The 22,493-nt window shown below is 38.3% G+C and overlaps 1 protein-coding gene across 2 annotated transcripts in view; it reads left to right on the top strand.

Annotated features, from left to right (window-relative positions):
• The first annotated feature begins 2,490 nt into the window (after positions 1 to 2,490).
• PAIP2B (poly(A) binding protein interacting protein 2B) overlaps positions 2,491 to 22,493 on the top strand; it is a 41,972-nt gene continuing 21,969 nt past the window's right edge. Inside the window, exon 1 of one of the 2 annotated variants that reach the window (XM_068564858.1) lies at positions 2,491 to 2,648. The gene's annotated coding sequence lies outside the window, so the exon portion shown is untranslated. The remainder of the gene's footprint in view (positions 2,649 to 22,493) is intronic. The other variant, XM_068564859.1, reaches the window with a different exon arrangement.

Here is a 22,493-nt window from a genome sequence, read left to right as displayed (position 1 = left end):
ACCAACTCTTCCCCACATCCCATTGCTATCCTGGCAATAAATCTTCATCCTTGAAGAGTACTTCTGATTGTGCAAGGACACCATACTGACCTGAAGACTCTGTTTTTCAAAGCTGTGGATCATGTAAGTCCCTCTCTCACTATACACCTGAAGCCACCTTAGGAAAATAAGCAGTGGAGGGTATGGGGAAGTCATCTTGGAGACAGATTTTTTTTTCTAAAAGAGACGTGTTTCTTGTAAGATCTATTTATTTAATCAGATAAAGCTTAAAACCAGAGTACACAATCCTAAAAGGATATATACCTAATAACCCAAGTTGGAAATGCAAGAAGCAATATGACTAGTGATTCTAGAGTTGTGCAGCATAATGGCCCTGGGGATGGTACCCTCTTCCCTTTTCTTCACCTTATTCATGTCTCTGTTCAATGCTCCTTCCTCGAACAGCTCTTAAACTATTAAACCTAAAACAGCCATTCCCTTAAGCATTTCTTAACCCTGCATTATTTTTCTTTGTAGTGCTTAGTCAAAGCATATTTTATTGTTTAAAATTTTTTTTTAAATTTTATATTGGAGTATAATTGATTTACAATGTTGTGTTAGTTTCAGGTGTACAGCAAAGTGATTCAGTTATACATCATATACGTATATCTATTCTTTTTCAAATTCTTTTCCCATTTAGGTTATTACAGAATACTGAGTAGAATTCCCTGTACTATACAGTAGGTCCTTGTTGATCATATATTTTATATATAGTAATGTGTACATGTTAATCCCAAACTCCTAATTTATCCCCCCCCCCGCCACCTTTCCCCTTTGGTAACCATAAGTTTGTTTTCTTAATCTGTGAGTCTGTTTGGTAAATAAGTTCATTTGTACCCTTTTTTTAGATTCCACATATAGTGATATCATATGATATTTGTCTTTTTCTGACTTACTTCACTCGGTATGATAATCTCTAGGTCTATCCATGTTGCTGCAAATGGCACTATTGCACTCTTTTTTATGGCTGAGTAACATTCCATTGTATATATGTGCCACATCTTCTTTATCCATTCATCTGTTGATGGACATTTAAGCTGCTTCCATGTCTTGGCTATTGTAAATAGTGCTGCAATGAACATTCAGGTGCATGTATCTTTTTGAATTATGTTTTTCTCAGGGTATATGCCCAGGAGTGGGATTACTGGTTCATATGGTAGCTCTATTTTTATTTTTTCAAGGAACCTCCATACTGTTCTCCGTAGTGGCTGTATCAATTTACATTCCCACCAAGAGTGTAGGAGGGTTCCCTTTTCTCCACACCCTCTCCAGCATTTATTGTTTGTAGACTTTTTGATGATGGTCATTCTGACTGAGACATTTTATTATTTATTGTTTACTTGTTTATTGTCAGTTTCCTCAGCTAGAGAATAAGCACCCTGGGTGCATCTTCATTGTCTTGTTCATATCATATACCCAGAGCTTAGATCAGAGCCTGGAACATCATAGCATATGCTCAATAATGTTTGTTAAATGAATGAATTTATTTAATTATTTATGTATTTACTTAATTATTATATTTAATATATTACATATATTTATTTAATTACTGTATTATTTAATGAGCTTACTTAGCTGTTCTTGTCATTTTTATCATGTATCCACTCATTTTGCAATCATTTACTAAGCTTCTACTTTGTGTTATGTACACAGTTAACATGAGCGGTGGGGAGAGACAAAGATGTGTAAGGATTTCCATAAAGAAATCCCCACTTCCTGAAGGATAAAATTCAAAGTCCTTCGCACGCGAAGATTGGACACCGTAAATCCAAGGGGATAGTAAGGTTTTATACATTTTTTAACATTCAGGAAGCTAGATTTGTCTCTAGAAATGTGAAGAGTGCATCTGCTTCCTTCCAGCCCCGCCAAGGAGGCCAACTCCCCAAATTTCCTCAACGGAGGGCCGCACCTTGTCCCAGTCAGCCTTGCTCAAAGCTCCTCCCTTGGTAATTGACAGCTGGGGGGAAACCCACTGAGGCCCGCCTCCACGCCCCTCCGTGCTAGGCTGAGTGGCGCAACCCAGTGGGAGAGGCTGCTGGCTCAGCCAATGGAAGAAAACGGGAGCAAGGGCCTGTGTAAACAAACCCAGAGGTGCTGCGCCTTGGGCTCCTCCCCCACGTGGGGGCCCGAAGGATCCTTGGCCCAATGCCTATACTGGACTAGCGTAGCGTCCTTTCAGCCAATCAGAGCTGGTGTCTCTCTCAAGGAGGTGCTCCACCCCGAGGGGAAGAACTCAGGGAGCGAAAAGACAGACATTAACACCAATCAGAAGCTGGAACTTCTGAGGGAGTGGGCGGGAACTGCTTCACATTTAGACCAATAAGCAGCACACATGCCCTTCTAGGTGACTGAGCGCCATCCTCGTTGGTCCAATAGACGAATGGGGCGGTGCCCAACAACCAATGGCTTGGGTTCGGGGGCGGGGCGAGGACCAGTGTGCAGTAAGAGGTAACCTAGCGAGTGATAGCGGCGCTCCTCGGGTGCTGTGGCTCACGCTTTGATACTACAGGCCGAGACTGTTCTGGCGACGGCGACCTCTGCGGCGACGGCTCAGGTTCTCGGAGGAGTAGCAGAGTACGGTCTGGAGGAGGGGCTTCTGGTCAGCCCAGGTGGGCTCGGGCGCCCGGGCTGCCGGGGAGGGGACCCGCGGGAAGCGCCGCTCTCCCGGCTCTGGGGGCACCCTGCGCTTCTGTTTCCGCTGCCGTCGGGGCTGTGAGGGGTGGGGCGCGCCTCCCCGAACTCCTGTGAGGAGAGTAAGCCGGCGGGTCCCACGTCGTGGCCCTCGGCGAGAAGGGGCATCCGCCGGGGTCAGTCCCTGCCCCTCGGGGGCGCTAGGCGGTCTTTAGTCCCTTTCTCCCCGCACCGGCGCGCTATTCTTCCTCCGCCCCCAACTTCCCTGACCCCCAACTCAGCCCCCTTCTGATACTCGGACTGAAGTCTCTGGCTTGCGAGTCCCTTTACTGCCCGTGTGCAACACTGCCAGGCACATTGACCAGTGCTGCCTCCTGCCGTCCTCCTCCTGGAGGTGGGAAGGGGGAGGAGTTGCGCATTTTCGCCCCTCCCCCATTCGCGGGTCCCCCTGCATTATTTGCGTTTCTTAAACTCCCTGTGCTTCCCGCGTTACTCTGACCTTCATTCTTGATACCTAATTTGAGTTAGGGGCCTTGGCCACTTGTCTTCATCCTTCTGTTAAGCGAGTGAGCCCTTTACTCCCTCCCGTCCCCTAAATATCATCTTCATCTCTCATGGAAACTAACATTTTCTACTTGCCCCTTCCAGGCTGCTGGAAGGTGAACGCAAGAGAGGCAGAATACACTGTACAGGGAGCTTTTCAAGGTTGGGGACTTTAATCGGTTTTGTTAATGATAACCCATTCTTCCCTTCCTGAAAATGGCATTGATCATTATATCCTTTCTAGAATCTGTCCCATTTTAGTTGTTTTGGTGATAATTTTTGAAAATGCAAATGAGAAGGGTTTACTGGAAGCAAGAAAATTTAAAATGTATTATTATTATTTTTTTAAGTAGATAGAATTGCATTATACTTTAAACAACTTAACTGGGGTGTCCGAGAGTTTGCAGTGTAAGTAAGGGCTTGACCACCCTACTTTGTCATGAAATATAGGACATGCTTTAGCTGTATGGCGCTATGTGATTTGATCACACCCAGCCTATGGATAATATAGCATTAAATCTGTTTAAAAACAGCACTCTCTATTCCCCTTTCACAGAGAATTTGTATTCACCTTCATAGTATATCAGTTTGGGTTTCAATAGGGTTGGTTGTAGCCATATGTTTCTAGATAAAAGTATAAATTATGTTGTGCCTAAATAAAATATGCCAAGAATTTTATGGGGAAAAAGTAACATCATATTCAGTTTTGATTGAGACTTAGAGTTTTGAAAATATTAATTTAGATGTTGGACAGTGAGGATTTTGTTTGAGGAGATGGAGGAAATGGAAGTACTGGGAGAAGCCTGATAGGTCCTTTACCCTGTGTGCAGGGGGGGAAGAGGGAAGAAAGAAAACACACGTGTACAAAGCCTAGTAGATTCTAACTGTGCTTAGTTTCATGACTTTACATAAATCGCAGTTGTTTTTCCTAGTTCTTAGTGGGGAAATGTAAGCAGTGAGTTTAACGTCACGTCCACTGTGTTTTGGCCAGAATTTTGCAAGCTTTTGTGAAAAATTCTTATTGTTTTCCTTATCCTATTTGTGACATATATATCAATATGCCTCCTTGTATTTTACTATGTTAAGACTGTATCTTGTATATAAAGAAATAAGTCTAATAGAGTGAATTAAAAGGAGTCTTTACTCTAAAGAGGCAGCATTGTCTAAAGGACCATATGTTTGAGCCCTGTTAATACAGAAAATCACACTGAAAAGAGGAAGATCTTAAAACTAACAAATGTCCAGATGTCTAGAACAACAACAAAAAAAATTATGACAGAATTATTAGCAGTCATCAACTAAAAGTCCTATGAGTTGGTCACTATTGTGAGTTGGTATAAGGCTGCAGTTGAAAACCAAAGTTCAGTCTTTTCAGGTGTGTTTGTGCTTAGTAATTACTCATTTGCAAATTTAGAGCACTATAGTTATTATTTCTTCTAGAGACCTTGTCTTTAAGGAGCTCATAGTTTGATGGAAGAGAGACCTGTAAACCAAGAATTAAATGCAGAGGGAGAGCTTCTGCAGTATAAGGTGTGTACAGGGCAAAGAGAAGCACTGTGGCCTGGTGTTCTGTCCTCATCTCCTACTGCTCTAGACTTTCTAAAGTGCCGTTTCCCAAACTACCTGTTTATTTCACATACCTGGGCCTTTCTCTGTAGGTACTGTTCTCTCTTCTTGAAAGCCTCTTCCACATCTCATGTGCCTGGTGGGGTTCTATTTCAAAATCTTCTTGAAGCCTCCCACTGCCTACCCTCCATCCAAATAATTATTTTCTGTATTTTTTTGTTACCTTGTTATAAGTAATTACAGTTGATTCTCATTATTCATGGTGATTATGATCTATAAAATCACGCAGAACACTAAATTAGTGAATATTGAACCATTGCTCCTAGGGAAAATATGTACATTTCTCACATAGATTTAATCTTAAATCCTAAATACAACTCATCCTGGTAGATTCTATTTCTTTATTTTACAAAAGAGAAAATGAGGTGCAGAAGTGTTAAGTGACTTGCCTGAGGCCAACCCCTAATAGGTGCCAGAGTTAGGATTCAGACCCTACTGGCCCATGAGCCAGAGCTTCCTGCACTACACTGCACTGCCCCCTACTGTCTGTGTCCTTAGTCATCCCCACGAGAGCTGAAACTAAAAAGCAGAGCACTGCCTAGTTCGACCTTAGCTGGGAACGTACTCAGGAGTGACTCAAAATTTTTGACACTCTGTGCATGTCCATGAAAGACTGTGAAAGCATCATCAGTACTGATTTGGGGGTTACAAATAAATTTTAGCAAATAAGCAAATTCACAAATACAGGATCCACAAATAATGAGTATCAGCTGTACTTGTAAATAAGTCCTGGAATCTATTTCATGGTCACTTTCCCTGCAATCCACTGTAGAATGTGCCTTTAGCTTCTTTGAGAGTTCATTCTCTTATTCATTTGTTCAACAAATATTTATTAAGCATTTACTATAAGCCAGGCTCTGTTTTAGACTGTGGTGAACAAACTAGCGATTAAGCTGCTGCCCGGGACTTCTCTGCTGGTCCAGTGGCTAAGACTCACACTCCCAATGCAGGGGACCTGGGTTGGATCCCTGTTCAGGGAACTAGATCCCACATGCTACAACTAAAGATCCCACATGCCGCAACTAAAGATCCTGCGTGCTACAACTAAAGATTCCATGTGCCACAACTAAAGATCCCGCACCGGCAACGAAGATCCCATGTGCTGCAACTAAGACCTGACGCAGCCAAATAAATAAATAAATATTTTTTTAAAAAAAAGCTGCTGCCCTTACAGATGTTAAATTTGAATAAGAAAGACAGACAGCTAACAGTCTGGAGCTCAGGAGAGAGGTCTAGTTTGGAATTAGAGATTAACTTGACCAAGGTGAAACCCTTTGTGGTCCCTCCCACTTCACATCCCCTAGCATACTGATTTCCAGAACATTTCTGTTCTACTCTGCATACACTCTTTTGAGCCTCTCTACTTGTTATTAGTTGATTTTGAGGCCATTTACCCATGTAACTGGCAGGATATTCTAGAAGAATCATACTGATCTGGTCTTTAATTTCTGCCTTTGCCGCCTACCAACTGAGTGACTTTAGTCAAACTGTTGAACTTTTAAAGCCTGTTTCCTAATTTCAAAAGTGGTGATCTGATGTGCTAGGCCCTTGTGGGTTGCAAGGAAGAGACACACATATTACTTTTGATGATGAGGGTTTAATGTAAACTAGAATGGGATATCATCTTAGCCACCATATTGTCCCTTGGCCCTAGTGCTTTCACAACCTTACAGAACAATAACTTAGCAGTATTTAGGATAGGATTTAAGCTCTGGAGATCTACCTTCTTTTACTTTGTTCACCCAACATTTGTGTTTTCTAAGAGGGAGTATCTGATTGGATTGGTTTGTCACCTTCTAAAATGGAGAACCCCTGTTGAGCAGAATATTGAACCCGGCCATGTCCTAGGTGATCTCCCTCAATTTCAACCTGTAGATTGTTCTTAGTTAGAGCTCTGAGTCTGGTCCAGGAGTTTGTGGCCAAAGAAGTAGCATTAATTTCATGTATTATCTATGACACAGACTGTAGCATATATAAAAAGAACCCCTTGGAGACAGTTTCTTCAGAAAACACCTGAATATAGAGTGGTCCTTAGAGTTTTTCGTGGACTTCTGTCCAATTCAGATACCTATCTAACATGGTCATAGACAGTGTTTAATAAAGCACCTAACAAAGTACCTGACACACGTCAAATATTGCATAGATATTCCTTTTGGTATTGCATTTAACATTATTATAGTGTGGTTATTTGTTCACGTGGCTGTCTTCCTTACTAGACTGTGCTCCACCCGGGAGGGTTAACATCTTCATCCTCTATCTTTGGCACTTAGTTCAGTGCCTGATACATGGTAATAAATGTACAAATGTCTAACTTGAGGAATTCCCTCTCTCTTCCTAAAAGGATGGAAGGATAGGAAAGCTTCCCAGAGAAGGCATTGTTTAAGCACATTCTTAAAGAATGAGTAGGAATGTTTTCCAGGTGAATAAAACCTTGAGGCAGTAATCCAAGTAGGGACTAGCAGGTGCAAAGGCAGAGATATAAAAAGATAATGAAGTTTACTGTATGCTCCTGGTAGATTAAAACAACAAACAAAGAGCAAACAAACAAAAATCACCTCAGGAAAAAACTGTCAGTGGGCTTGGCCAGAAGACCTGTCACACTTGAATTAACTATGACCACAGCTGCTCAGTAATGGATGCAAATTTTAGGGAGAAAGTGTAATATTCTCAAGTTGTTGGCAGGGTATCAGTAACAGTTTAGAAATACAAATATTGACTTTTGGGAACTATTACACTATAGTGAAATTGTTTACTTCATCATGAAGTTCATATGTGTCCTACACTGTTCAAGGTGCTGAAAATGTAATCAAACTTATTCTCAAGTGGCTCACAAGCTAACAAGGAGACAGATGGATGAACTGATTTATTATGTAAGTGAAGTAATAGAGATATGAATAAAATGCTATCTAAACCAGGAGAAAGGAGTATTTCGTGGTATGGAACACTGGGGGCAGATTTCTCAAATGAGGTGGTATTTTTTTTTAAGTCTTTATTGAATTTGTTACAATATTGCTTCTGTTTTATGTTTTGGTTTTTTGGCCACGAGGCATGTGGGATCTTAGCTCCCCGACCAGGGATTGAACCCGCATCCCCTGCATTGGAAGGTGAAGTCTTAACCACTGGACCGCCAGGGAAGTCCCAAATGAGGTGGTATTTGAGCTGGGCCTTGGTAGGTAAAGAAGTAGGGGTGCACTATACTGAAAATAAGGACTTTATGAAGATAATTTGTGGTAGGAAAGATTTAAGAATTATCCATATTTGCCATATCTGTTTTGGGCGTTCAGGTAATAGTTAAATGTATTCAAGCAGTTTCTCTGAGCATAAGATGTGAATAGTTATGCCATAGTAGAATTTTGTGTCAAAATAAACTGGGTTAAACAAAGGTTTCTGAAATGCAGGACATCTCTAGAGCCTTTATTATATTAATGTCTTTTGTGAAGCGTGCCTCTCCAAAAGGGCTACGTTGTATTTAACCATGGCTTCTCTCCCCATCCCCACCCCTGCAGCATACCTAAACATCTTTTGGAACAGGATTACATGAGACATAGTTTGAGGAATGATGAATTAAAATATATTTTTACCAAACCAAGATTTATCGGTAGTCTCCATGTCCACTGTAAAATAGTGTATAATTCTATAATCTTATAGAAAAGAAGGAGAGACATTTGGAGAGAAAGAATACATTCTAGCCAAAATATCATCATCTTGGTCAATAAGTCCCAAACTTAAAAAAAATCGTTATATGATCACACCCTCCCTTGAAAAGTATGGCTTATTCATATTTTGAAATTCTCTAAGGTGATCAGAGACACCCTGGGGCGTTGCAGAACTAGAGCAGGAGTCCATGGTGGTGGCAAAGGCAGAGGTCATTTTGGAAGTGGTACTCTTCCACCTTGAGAGAATGCTTCTTTTATTATGCATTCATTTTAGGCTATGTTAGACATATTTTGCCAGATGGGTAATTTATTTAAGAGGACACTGAAAATCCACACCCTCTTCTGACTCTGGAATTTTTGGGGTTGTATGCCAATGTTCTCTTTTCAATAAGATTTGGTTATATGAGCATTAATTAATGACCTTGCTGTATAATTTTAATTCATCTGTCAAATTCTGATTATGTGATTAACTCCCAAGGTATTGTTAAAATTAAGGAAGCAATGATCATGTTTTTGATAGCTCACTGAATTTGAAGTCAGAAGATCTATGTTTGAGATTTGTCACTGCCAACTTTCTATTTGAATGACCTTGGGCACAGCTGTCTAACCATCTGTGGCCTCCTTTTACATTTTTCTTCCTTTCCCATTTTGACAAAATGAAAGTACATAGGGTTGGTATAAGAATTAAATGATGCATATAAACATACCTTATGAACTCTGAGGCACTATGCAAATAAAAGGCAGACTGAAGGAATGGAATGTATCCAACTTAATTTTCATTAACATTTTATTTTTAGTTTTTAATTTTGTATTAGAGAAATAATATGTATTTACCATTGTAAAATTAGAAAGCATTGATAGGCAAAAGGAGGGAAAAGCTACAAAGCACTTCATAGATCTACCATACTGAGATGATTAACATTTCGATGGATATATTTGATGGATGTGTGTGTCTGCATTATTTAAAAGAAATGGGTTCATCTTGGGTGTTTTGTTTAGTCACTTTACTTTTATAAGTCCCCTAAGAGTACATTTCCTTGGTTCAAGGAATTGTTAAGTCTTTTGCTACATATTGCTGTATATAATGAGAACTATAATACGAAAAGGAGCTGACTTCTCAGCCTGGTGAACGTAGGGCCTTGTGGTAATCTAATATCCTGCACCACTTCAGAAGCTTCAAGCAAGGCACATTCAGAAATGAACTTGATATATGTACATAGTTATGCTTGGCATTGTTTGTAATAGCATGAAAAGGATGACTCCAGTGTGTCAACAGGAGCTGGTTAAATAAACCTTGAAACATCCAAATCATGGAATATTGTATAGTTGTAAAAAGAATGAGGAAGAGAGAAAGAAGGGTACAATAAGAATATACATTGCTTATAATTGCAAAAGAAATTCTGAAATGATATATAAGAAACCAATGAAAGAAATAGGAGTGGGAATGGGATTTTGCCATATGCCCTCATATATATTTTATATATTAAAAAAATTTTGAGTCATGTTTTTGTATTACCTTTTCAAAAAATGAGTGAATGAATTAATGAAATGGAGTTAGGAAAAAGAGAGAAGAAAAAGGGATCTGAGGTGCTGCCCATCTCTTTGGTACCAGGTGAATACATAGCAACAGTAGAAAAGATTGGAAGAGAGGCCCCAGGAAGGAGTGGCAGCCGTGTTTTTCTTCTTTTACTCAGTTTTGTATATTTCAAAAATATTTTGAGAACAATGAAACGATTTGAAACTGTCAAATGGCAGTACCCATTGCTTCAATAGCTGCATTGCTTTCTTTTTCATATTCACTTATAGTATTTTTTCATATGCATACATATTATTTTTAATTGTATTTACACTTTTAATATTTCTAAACTTATCTAATTGTATTTTTTCCATGTTGCTATAGGAGGACCTTTAAAAAAAATGAAGGTAGGGCAGTTTTATCTAGTGCACATCCCCAAAGTGGTCTAATCTACCTCAAGGGGCAGGAAATTCAAGCCCTCTAGTTTATATGTGACATACATACATGAGGAAAAATAAGAAAAGGAAAAGATTTGAATATGTATCAATGAAAATAGCATTTCTCCTTGATTATAAAAGAAAGCACACTTTTTTTATAATAATACGGAAAACAAAATATAAAGAAAAATATCTTTAATTTTCTACCCCAAACATTCTATTTTTTGCTTTTTGGACCTTTTTAATGCATATAAACTTAAAAAAAATAGAATTATATATATATTTCTCCCAACTATTGAGATGCTCATGTAGTTTTTTTTCCTTTGCCTGTTAATATGGTAAAATACATTTTCATATTTCTTAATTTTAGACCATCCTTGCATTTCTGGGCTGAACCCTATTTGATCAGAACTTTTTTGTTTTGCTTTATTTTTAAATAAATTGCTTGACTTTATTTAATCCTGTTTTATTTGAAATTACATGTTTGTAACATGGAAATTGGCCTGTGATTTTCTTTTGTGTTATTTTTGTTCTGTTTAATGTGTTGAGCTACCTGTATACTAATCATTAGAAGGTTCTCTTCATTTGTCTGTGTTCTGAAGCAGTTGCATGGGGATTACCTGCTTTTTGAAAGTAGATACTTTGTGGACTATAGACTGGTTTTGCCCACCCTTTAAAATGCATTAAGGGAATTCTCTAGCTGTCCACTGGTTAGGACTCCGTGCTTCCACTGCAGGGGGCACAGGTTCTATCCCTGGTCGGGGAACTAAGATATCCCGAAAGCCGCGTGGCGCAGTCAAAAATAAATACGTAAAATAAAATGCATTAAAATCAGGGGAAGTGAAGTTTTAACATAGTGATTGCAGTGTAAACAGAAGCAAAACAGTGTAATTATCTAATGAGAACTTACTTTTGTTTGATAGTGGTGTTCTCAGTGTCTTTTTGCTACCAAGGCTAGTGCTGAGGTTACACTCACCATCTGAGGGTTTACCAGATGTAACTGTCTAGTTCTGAGGTGTTGCACATATACTAAATGTGCCTACCAGGGCTCTGCTTTATCCCCACAGAAAGCAAGAAGTAATGCAGTAAAAATCTACCTAGCTAGAAGATTTTGAAGAATGGGGTATTCTGGTTTAATTCTATTAACTTCGGAAGTATAAAGGTGAAAAAAATCCTGAAGTTTAACTCCCTGTTCAATGCAGTTCTAATATGTAGCAAATAATTCCACTTTTCTTCTTTAGTAAGTTTGATATCTTCAGACCTAGTTGATGTTTTATTATAGAATCACTAAAGTGTATTAGGCGCATATTTGAAGATCCTTTTTTAGAACTTTAGGTGTAAGAGGATGTAAATGGTATTGCATGAAATCAGGCTGGGTGGGAACTGATGCCTGGTTAGTATCTATTTCAGACTAAATCTCTGATTGCTGCTTGTGTTGTTGTCTAACTCATTTAAAATAAAACACATTGGGTTGAGGGTGGGAGTTGTGAGGAGAGTATGTCTTTTAATCGGATGTCATTATTTCATATCAAGATAGGATATACAGTACCCCTGCCTTTGGACCTATAGAAGGAAGCATGTTTTTCTACTTGCTGTAGACCAGTGGTGCTTCACAATCACATTGCTGGGCCCCACCGAGTTTCTGATTTCACAGGTCTGGGCTGGGGCCTGATAATTTGCATTTCTAACAAGTTCCCGGGTGATAATTGATGCTGCTAGGCCAGGGACTAAATTTTGTGACCAGTTGCTGTATACTAACTGTAAATTCTAGAAATCTGGTTCTAAAAGAAAGCTAAATTTGGGAGTATAAGAAGTGCACAGGTTATGGGGCAGATCATGAAAAGATTCAACTCTGCTGCTGCTCAGCATAGTGTTTGAGTTCAGGTAATGAGCAGCATACAGGGATATGACACAATTCTTGTTTCATGATTGCAAGTCCTAGCCAGATATCAAGTGAGAAATTTTGTTTCATTTGCAGAGTTTAGAGACCAGGGGATTCTGGTCAAATAGGATTAAGTGATTAATCCCATGAGAATGGGGGTTATTTATATGTCCCTTTTGTCTTTCCCACTTAACATTTAGCCTTGCTTTAGAAGGGCCTGATTTTTTTTTTAGCTGGGAAAGAACTTTGAGTGCCTATTAAATTGAAAGTTTTTGTGTTTTTAAAGATATTAGCTATATTTAGTCTTAACATTTTTTAAACAGTAATTTAAGAGAATAAGAGAAACTATTTTTAAAAAAGAGAGAACTCACTGAAATTATTTTATATGTTGGAGAATATCATCTGCTTCATAAAACATCAAGCATACTATGGATTTTCATTCTTTTTTTAGTGATTTGTCATTACATCGTTTGAGGTAATACTAGTAATTCTTATAATCCCTCTGAAGATGAAAAATGAAGGCCAAAATCATAGACCTGGCACAGAAGCTGGATACAGGAGACGGCTATGAAGGAATAGATAGATATACACACACATTTACACACACACACACACACACATAAAATACACATATATATTTTTTAAATGGTTATTATTGTTATTATTTTAACTAAGACAAAGATACCTGTGCTGAACTTAGGCCTCAGCTCTGGAAGCCACACCTTTTCATGAAGGAGTTTTCCTTCAACAAGTTTCTCTCACTTGTCTGCTACCTAATTTCTGTTGTTCCACTGCTGACACCCTCGGTTTTAAAGTTGACCAGCTGGTTCAACATCGACTGTTGGAGGAATAACTGGTGTCATACACAGCAGGCTGGGCTGACTCCCTACTTGGAAACATTCCTGTTTTGCTCCCACCCCCACAGAGGAGAATTAGGAGGAGAAAAAGGAGAGGAGAACTAGATCCTACAGACCAGGCCAGTGGTTCTAAAGCTTGTTGCACAGCAGAAACAAGCCACTAGCGTTCTAATGCACAATATAGATTTGGGGGCCCCACCCTGAGACCTTCTGAATCATGATCTGCTAGAACGGAGCCTGGGGGCTGCATTTTTAACAACTTCCTGAAGTAATTTTATGTAGCCAGCTGGGCTCTATGCCTCAGACCAGACCAGTGCTGGTCCTAGGTGAATTTTCACCAGCCATGGTAAAAGTAAAAAAATTAGGACCACATAATGTTTTTCATAAGATTGCATTTATTAATACAAAGAATTGTTTTTTACGTTGAATTAAGGCCTTCCTATGTTTTTAGATGTTAAAATATCCCTTTATAAAATTATGTTGATAAGGATGTTTTCTATTACCCTTATTTAGTTAAAACAAATTGCAATCTTATGTTCTCCTCAAAATACTTGTGAAAATTTCCTAGTCTGTGAAATCCTAAAGATTGAGTATCTCTGATCTGATTTCCATTTTTGGAAATTGTTTTTAAAATACTTTGGAATACAGGTCCATAGAGGGTCCAAAATCTTTGGCTAGATAAGTTTTTTTTTTAATTTTTAAAAAAATTTAATTTCATTTTTTATTTATTTTTGGCTGTGTTGGGTCTTCGTTGCTGTGCTCTGGCTTTCTCTAGTTGCGGTGAGCAGGGGCTACTTTTTGTTGTGGTGTGCTGGCTTCTCTTGTTGCTCAGCGTGGGCTTCAGTAGTTGTGGCTTGCGGGCTCTAGAGCGCAGGCTCAGTAGTTGTGGCGCACGGGCTTAGTTGCTCTGTGGCATGTGGGATCTTCCCGGACCAGGGCTCGATCCTGTGTCCCCTGCATTGGCAGGGGATTCTTAACCACTGCGCCACCAGGGAAGCCCTAGATAAGTTTTAGAATTCAGAAATTTTCAGATTTTATAGAGATCCTTTCTGTGTATGTTATGTAATGCCTGAGGGGGTCTGGTGCAGAACCCTTAGTCGCACACATTAATATTTCTGAGCAAAACAAGAGTATTCACACTAAGTAAGGTAAATTAAGGCTATATATAGCTTCACATCAGTTCAGGCCAAGTTATACTGTCAATTGAGTTTTGACATGAAGTGTATGGAAAATTTTTAGTTTTTAGAGCTTTTTGGATTTTGGAATTGTACATAAGGGATAGGATAGACCTATTTGAGGTCTGCTTTCTCATCCTAAAAGTGCCAGCAAGCTTCAAATTAAATGGAGCTTTGTATGTTTATGGTAGGGAATAACTTATTTTGATTTAACACACTAGTGTGTGATGTATCCTTATTTGTATTTTCCTTCCAAAGACCTAGTCCTTTTGTTGAGTAGCGTTTTTCTTCAGCCTGCTTCCCCTACTCCCATTTGTAGTATTTGAGAAAAATCAGAGTTTTATATCAGAGCCATTCTAGAACTAAAGTGGGAAGAGTGAGAGTGTAAAGTAGTGGCTAAGAACATGGGCTTTGGAGACAGAAAGACCTAACCTTAAGCCCCAGTTCTGGCACTCACTAGATTGTACCTTGCTTTAACAAATATCTGAATGTCAGAGAATTCATCTGAGAAACCAGGATAATAATAGCATCTATCTCAACAGGATTGCTGTGAAGGTTAAGAGAGAATGTTAGTGAAGTACTTGGAAGAGCTGTTATTCTATTCTCATCTTTTTCCCCTGGTATTTGGGTAGATTACTTGCTTCCTCTGTGTAACTTAATTGTCCCACGGTACCCTCTCTTTCCCTTAGAGCAGGGGTCCCCAACCCCCGGGCGGCAGACTGGTACCGGTCTGCGACCTGTTAGGAACCGGGCCGCACAGCAGGACGTGAGCAGAGGGTGAGCGAGCAAAGCTTCGTCTGCCGCTCCCCATTTGCTCGCATTACAGCCTGAACCATCCCCCCCACCACACGCCCCAGTCCGTGAAAAAATTGTCTTCCACGAAACCCTGGTGCCAAAAAGGTTGGGGACCACTGCCTTAGAGGTTCTGGATAAGCTCGCTTCAAATATTTTCCCAATTCATGATCTGCTTCTGTTCCATTCTTGCAACTTAAACATCAAATCCTGCCTCATCAACGATTTCCACACCAAAAAATCCACAAGCTCCTAAGCCTTATATGGGCCTAGTAGTTTTACCAAAATTTGAATGTCTTAAGGTAGAGTCCACATTACACAGTATGAGGCCTTTCACTACCTGAAATGTATCACTCTTATTTTTTTCATCTTTACTTTGTTCCAGTACTGTGCTCCCACTAACCAGGGAAACCTTTCCCTTTCTCCCATGAAACAGTTCTGCTCTTACCCTGGCCCCTGTCACCTTCTACCCCAAATTAATTTTCAAGGAGTTTCTGCCACCTTGAATGGTATCTTTCCTAAAAAGACTTCCAGTGAATACAGTTTTCTCTACCTCATTACACATGTATTTAGACTACTTAGCTCCTTTTTCCCCACTTTGCTGTGGAAGACAATTCTTTTCTCTAGAAATATATCAAATAAAATGAGCATGTGGTCCTTTTTGGTGACTTTGGTTGAGATCCGTGGTATGGATTTCTTCCAGTTTACATAATCCTCTATGGCAAGATTTTATACCTAGCCTGCAGCTAGGTATAAAGAGAAGAGAAGAGAGTGTTGTAGCCACCTGGTGTTATTAAATACTCAAATAGTAAATAAGAACACGTAAAGTATTTTTGAAGAATAGAATTAGGATTTTTTTTCCCCTCAAGGGTAATTTAACCTGTCAAAAACAGATTCCTGAGTGATATTGTCACTGGCTGTGGGGAATAATTGTTGATACTCAGTGAAGAATGCTCAGCCCAAATCCAGGCCCCTGAAGGCATGGACTTCCCTTCCTAGGAAATGAGATTTAGAATACAGCATTCTAGAAATGGCAGTTTGTCAACAAATTATTTATTGAAGACCTAGTGGGCGCATAAAAGCATACTAGAAAGTGTAAAAGACTTGATTCTTGCCCTCGAGAAATGTCTAAGGTTGTAAATAGACTGTTCCCAAAACAAATAACAAGTAATGCTCACTCGAATGTAGGTATAATCAAATGTGAAATGGTGATGCAGGTGGGGTAAACCTTAGGCAGAGATTGTATTTAGGTTTCTATAGTGGCATTTCTTTTTTTTTAATTAAAAAAATTTTAAAAAATATTTATTTATTTGGTTGCATTGGGTCTTAGTTGCAGCAGGCGAGCTCTTTAGTTGTGGCTCAAGGTGTCCTTAGTTGTGGCTCGCTGGCTCCTTTGTTGCAGCATGCATGTAGGATCTAGTTCCCGGAGCAGGGATTGAACCCGGGCCCCCTGCATTGGGAGCGTGGAGTCTTAACCGCTGTGCCACCAGGGAAGTCCCATGGCATTTCTAATACTATTACGCATTTAAAAAAAAAGCTAAACTGTCCTCAGATCGGTCTAAGACATTTAAAAGCCTTTGTTATTCAGAAAAGTTACACATATTTCATATGTAATAATTTGCCCATAGGAATGTTTTGATTAATGTTATCTGCCAAAGATTCAGTTTGCAATATTTTCTCTGTTAATAGTATATAATATCTTGTTGGAGCTGTATATGGAGAAGTCAAGGTCCCTATGATAACCACCACTTGACGTTATTCTGGGAGGACAATTGATGGACTTTACCTGGGGAAGTAGAACTTGCCACTGACTGTAGTCAGGTGTTGATTTTACCTTTGAAAGTGCCTTTAAATGCTTTATGGAGAAAATTTTATGTCTGTTTTGTACATTTCCAGTAGTATAATAGTAATATCACAGAACATTCTAGGCATTGTTTCTAAAAGTTTGTGAGTTGTTAGAATAAAAATGTAATGAATAGATAAATAAGGCAATTAGTTAATTAGGGAAATGCTTAGTAGTTAAGATTTCTCAGAGCAGTTAATTTACTTGGCCATGGATTCTTTTTTTTGGCCATGCCCGTGCGGCATGTGGGATCTTAGTTCCCTGACCAGGGATCAAACCTGTGCCCCCTGCAGTGGAAGCACAGAGCCCTAACCACTGGAAACCACCGTTTTGTTTTGTTTTTTAATTTTTTGCAAAGGGCTTCACAAGACTGATGTTTTGTAAAACACCAGTTTGCGAACTACTGTACTGATGTAAGAATTAGGGAAATTGGGATTTGTACTATTCCACGTAGTGTTTGCCACTGTATTAGAGGAATTGTTCTTAGTCTTTAGTCTTTCTGTATATCAGAATCACCTATAGCAGTTAATAGGCAAAAATACAAATTTTGGGCCTTGGCTCAGGCCTAACAAGTCATATTGCTTAACAAGCGTATTAACATTATATTTGCAAGCCCTTTTCTTGCATCCAATGAAAGGATGGAACATTTGTGTATTGAGGTCAATATGGGAAAGCTTAGCAGAGTGATTACTTCCTTGTTTTCTGTTAAAGGCAATGCAGCTTCTCCGAGAACAAATGAAGTGGAAACAGAGGGGATAAGGTCATTCTAATTCGAGACTGACCTAGAACTTGTTTTTAAAATCTCCAGTATACATATCCTACCTGTTCTCCCTATACTTCCCCCACCCCCCAAAAAAAGTTGAGCTACTCGTTCGCCTCCTTTGCACCTTGATCTTCCACCAAATGATGGAGAAAATTTGTTGGGTTTATTTACTTAGTAAAAGAAGACTTTGTAAAACAAGGAGACAGATAAATTACTTTAGTGCAAAATATAACATGGCATATGAAACTATGTTCTACATTGTGGAAAGAAAATCAAAATGGAGTCGATATTTCTAAGAGAGCTCTTTAAAATGGAGCTGGGAGGCCATTAGTGAAGTGTCATCTCAGCCTGGATGGAATCTGACCTTTTGACCTGATGAAGTCATCCAGAACATCTGCCAGAAACTCAGGATACTTATCTGACCTTTGCCCTAAAATAACTAACAGTCTATCTACTTACCAGACCCCTACCCTGAAACAACTTGTGCCTTAAGGACAAATATTTTCTGATTCGTGTCAGAGTCAGTCACAGTTCTCACCAGACAACTTTTTTTCCAAAGTGAAGCCTATAATATTCTTTTATTAATCTACTGGTAACAAATGTAATGCAGACATCGATCTTACTGGAAGAGTAGAGAAATCTCTGGAGCCAATAGAAGAGAACTGGGCTTTCCATTAAGTAGCAGTAACAGGGTAATTTAGCAGCAATCACCATTAAAGGCAAACATGTATGCATAATTATGGAGGTGAGCTGTTAAATAGTAAAATCGGGACTTATTAATTACAATCAAATAAAAGTTACCACTGATTACTTACGATGTACAAGGCACTGTTCTGAACACTTTATTTTTTTAAATTGAGGTGTAGTTGACTTACAATATTATATTAGTTTCAGGTATACAACATAGTGAATCAAAATTTTAATAGATTATACTCTATTTAAAGTTATTATAAAAGAGTTGCTATATTCCCTGTGTTGCAAAATATATTCTTGTAGCTTATTTATTTTATGCAATTTTATACATAGTGGTTTGTACCTCTTAATCCTCTACCCCTGTCTTGCCCCTACGTCCTTCCCTCTCCCTAGTGGTAACCACTAGTTTCTTCTCTATATCTGTGAGTCTGTTTCTACTTTGTTGTAGTCATTTGTTTTATTTTTTAGATTCCACATATAAAAGTAATAACATACAGTATTCATCTTTCTCTGTCTGATTTATTTCACTAAGCATAATGCCCTCCAGCTCCATCCATGTTGTTGCAAATGGCAAAATTTCATTCTTTTTTTTATGGCTGAATAGTATTCCATTATATACATCCATTATATGCAGATCCAAAAAAATATTTCTACAATTTATGTTAAAGAGTGTTCTGCCAGGACTTCCCTGGAGGTCCAGTTGTTAAGGCTCCGCGTTTCCATCGCAGGAGGCATGGGTTCGATCCCTGGTCAGGGAACTAATCCCACAGCCATGTGGCGCAGCCAAAAAAACAAAACAAAAACCAACAGCAACAACAAAGAGTGTTCTGCCTACGTTTTCTCCTAGTAGTCTTATGGTTTCTGGTCTTACATATAGGTCTTTAATCCATTTTGAGTTTATTTTTGTATATGGTGTGAGAAAATGTCCTAATTTCATTCTTTTACATGTAGCTGTACAATTTTCCCAGCACCACTTATTGAAGAGACTGTCTTTTCCCCATTGTATATTCATGTCTCCTTTGTCATAGATTGACTATAAGTGTGTGGGTTTATTTTTGGGCTCTCCATTCTGTTCCATTGATCTATGTGTCTGTTTTTGTGCCTGTATCATACTGTTTTGATTACTGTGGCTTTGTAGTATAGTCTGAATTTATTATTTATTTATTCTGTGAAAAATGCTCTTGGTATTTTCATAGGGATTGCATTGAATCTGTAGATTGCCTTGGGTGATATGGTCATTTTAACAATATTAATTCTTCTGATCTGTGAACATGGAATGTGTTTCCATCTGTTTGTGTCATCTTTAACTTCTTTCACTGGTGTCTTATAGTTTTCCAAGTACAAGCCTTTTACCTCTTTAGTTAGATTTATTCATAGGTATTTTATTCTTTTGGAAGCAATTGTAAATGAGATTGCTTCCTTAATTTCTCTTTCTGGTAGTTTGTTGTTAGTGTATGGAAATGCACCAGATTTCTGTATATTAATTTTGTATTCTCCAACTTTACCAAATTCATTGATGAGCTCTGGTAGTTTTTTGGTGACATCTTTAGGATTTTTTTATGTATAGTATCATGTCATCTGCAAATAGTGACAGTTTTACTTCTTCCTTTTCAGTTTGGATTCCTTTTATCTAATTGCTATGGCTAGAACTTCCAACACTATGTTGAGTAAAAGTGGCAAGAGTGGGCATCCCTGTCTTGTTCCTGATCTTTCAGCTTTTCACCATTGAATATGATGTCAGCTGTGGGCTTATTATGTGTGGCCTTTATTATGTTGAGGTATGTTCCCTCTATACCCACTTTGTGGAGAGTTTTTATTAAACATGGATGTTGAATTTTGTCAGAAGCTTTTTCTGCATCTAGTGAGATGATCAGGTGATTTTTATTCTTCAATTTATTAATTAATATGGTGTACCACATTGATTGATTTGCAGATATTGAACCATCCTTGTATCCGTGGGATAGATCCCACTTGATCATGGTGTATGATGCCTTTAATGTATTGTTGGATTCAGTTTGCTAATATTTTATTGAGGATTTTTGCCTCTATGTTTATCAGTGATATTGGCCTGTAATTTTATTTTTTTGTGGTATCCTTGTTGGTTTCTTGGTATTAGGGTGATGCTGGTTCATAGAATGAGTTTGGAAGCATTTCTTCCTCTGCAATTTTTTGGAATAGTTTGAGAAGGAAAGGTGTTAACTCTTCTCTAAATGTGTGGTAGAATTCACCTGTGAAGTCATCTAGTCCTGGACTTTTGTTTCTTGGGAGTCTTTTTGTTACTGATTTAATTTCAGTACTGGTAATTAGTCTGTTCATGTTTTCCATTTCTTCCTTGTTCAGTCTTGGGAGATTGTATATCTCTAGGAATTTGTCCATTTCTTCTAGGTTGACCATTTTATTTGCATGCAGTTGCTTGTGGTAATCTCTTATGGTCCTTTATATTTATGTGGTGTTGGTAGTAACTTCTCCTTTTTCATTTCTGATTTTATTTACTTGGGCCCTCTTTTTTTCTTGATAAGTCTGGCTAAAGGTTTATCGATTTTATTTATCTTTTGAAAGAACCAGTTCTTAGTTTCCTTGATCTTTTCTTTTTTTTCTTTTTCTTTTTTTTTTTTGTCTCTATTTCATTTATTTCTACTCTGATCTTTATGATGTCTTTCCTTCTACTAACTTTGGGTTTTGTTCTTCTTTTTCCTTTAGTGTAAGTTTAGGTTGTTTATTTGAGATTTTTTTCTTATTTTCTGAGGTTGGCTTATATCACTATAATCTTACCTGTTCATGCTGCATCCCATAGATTTTGGATCATTGTGTTCTTGTTTTCATTTGTCTCCAGGTATTTTTAAAATTTCTTCTTTGATTTCTTCAGTGATCCATTTGTTGTTTAGTAGCATATTATTTATCTTCCACATGTTTGTGTTTTTGCAGGTTTTTTCTTGTAGTTGACTTTCTGGTCTCATAGCGTTGTGGTTGGAAAAATGCTTGATATAATTTCAATTTTCTTGATTTCACTGAGGCTTGTTTCGTGGCTTAGCATGTGATCTATCCTGGAGGATGTTCCCTGTGCACTTGAAAAGAATGTATATTCTGCTGCTTTTGGATGGAATGTTCTAAGTATATCTATTAATATGTCCATTTGATCTAATGTGTCATTTATGGCCAATGTTTCCTTTTTGGTGTTCTCTCTGGGTGATCTGTCCATTGATGTAACTGGGGTGGTAACGTCCCCTACTCTTATTGCATTACTGTTGATTTCTCCCTTTATGTCTGTTAATATTTGCTTTATGTATTTAGGTGCTCCTATGTTGGGTGCATATATATTTATATTTGTTATATCTTCTTCTTGGATTGATCCCTTGATCACTGTGTAATATCCTTCTTTGTCTCTTGTTACAGTCTTTGTTTTAAAGTCTATTTTGTCTGATATAAGTATTGCTACCCCAGCTTTCTTATTTCCATTTGCGTGAAATACCTTTTTCCATCCCTTTCCTGTCAGTCTTTGTGTCTCTTTAGATGTGAAGTGAGTCTCTTGTAGGCAGCATAAATAAAGGTCTTGTTTTTGTATCCATTCAGCCACTCTGTGTCTTTTGATTGGCACCTGTAGTCCCTTTACATTTAAAGTAATTATTGATAGATATGTATTCATTGTCATTTTGTTAATTGCTTTTGTAGTTCTTTTTTGTTCCTGTATTCTTTTGTTTTCTTCCCTTGTGATTTGATGACGATCTTTAGTGTTATATTTGGAGTCTTTCTCTTTCTTGTGTGTGTATCTATTATAGGTTTTTGGGTTGTGGTTACAATGATAGGTTTTGGGGTTGTGGTTACAATGAGGTTTATCTATAGCAATATATATTTATTTTAAGTTGTTGATCTCTTAATTTCAAACGCATTTTAACAACTCTCCATTTTTACTCCCTTCCCTTCACTCTCCATTTTTACTCCCTTCCCCTCACGATTACTGTTTTTGTCATCATATTTTACATCTTTTTGTTTTGTGAATCCTTTAACTGCTTATTGCGGATGTAGATACTTTTACTACTTTT

Source organism: Eschrichtius robustus, chromosome 15 (genome assembly GCF_028021215.1).
Source record: "Eschrichtius robustus isolate mEscRob2 chromosome 15, mEscRob2.pri, whole genome shotgun sequence".
NCBI lineage: Eukaryota > Metazoa > Chordata > Mammalia > Artiodactyla > Eschrichtiidae > Eschrichtius > Eschrichtius robustus.
This window is presented reverse-complemented; position numbering and strand designations above follow the sequence as displayed.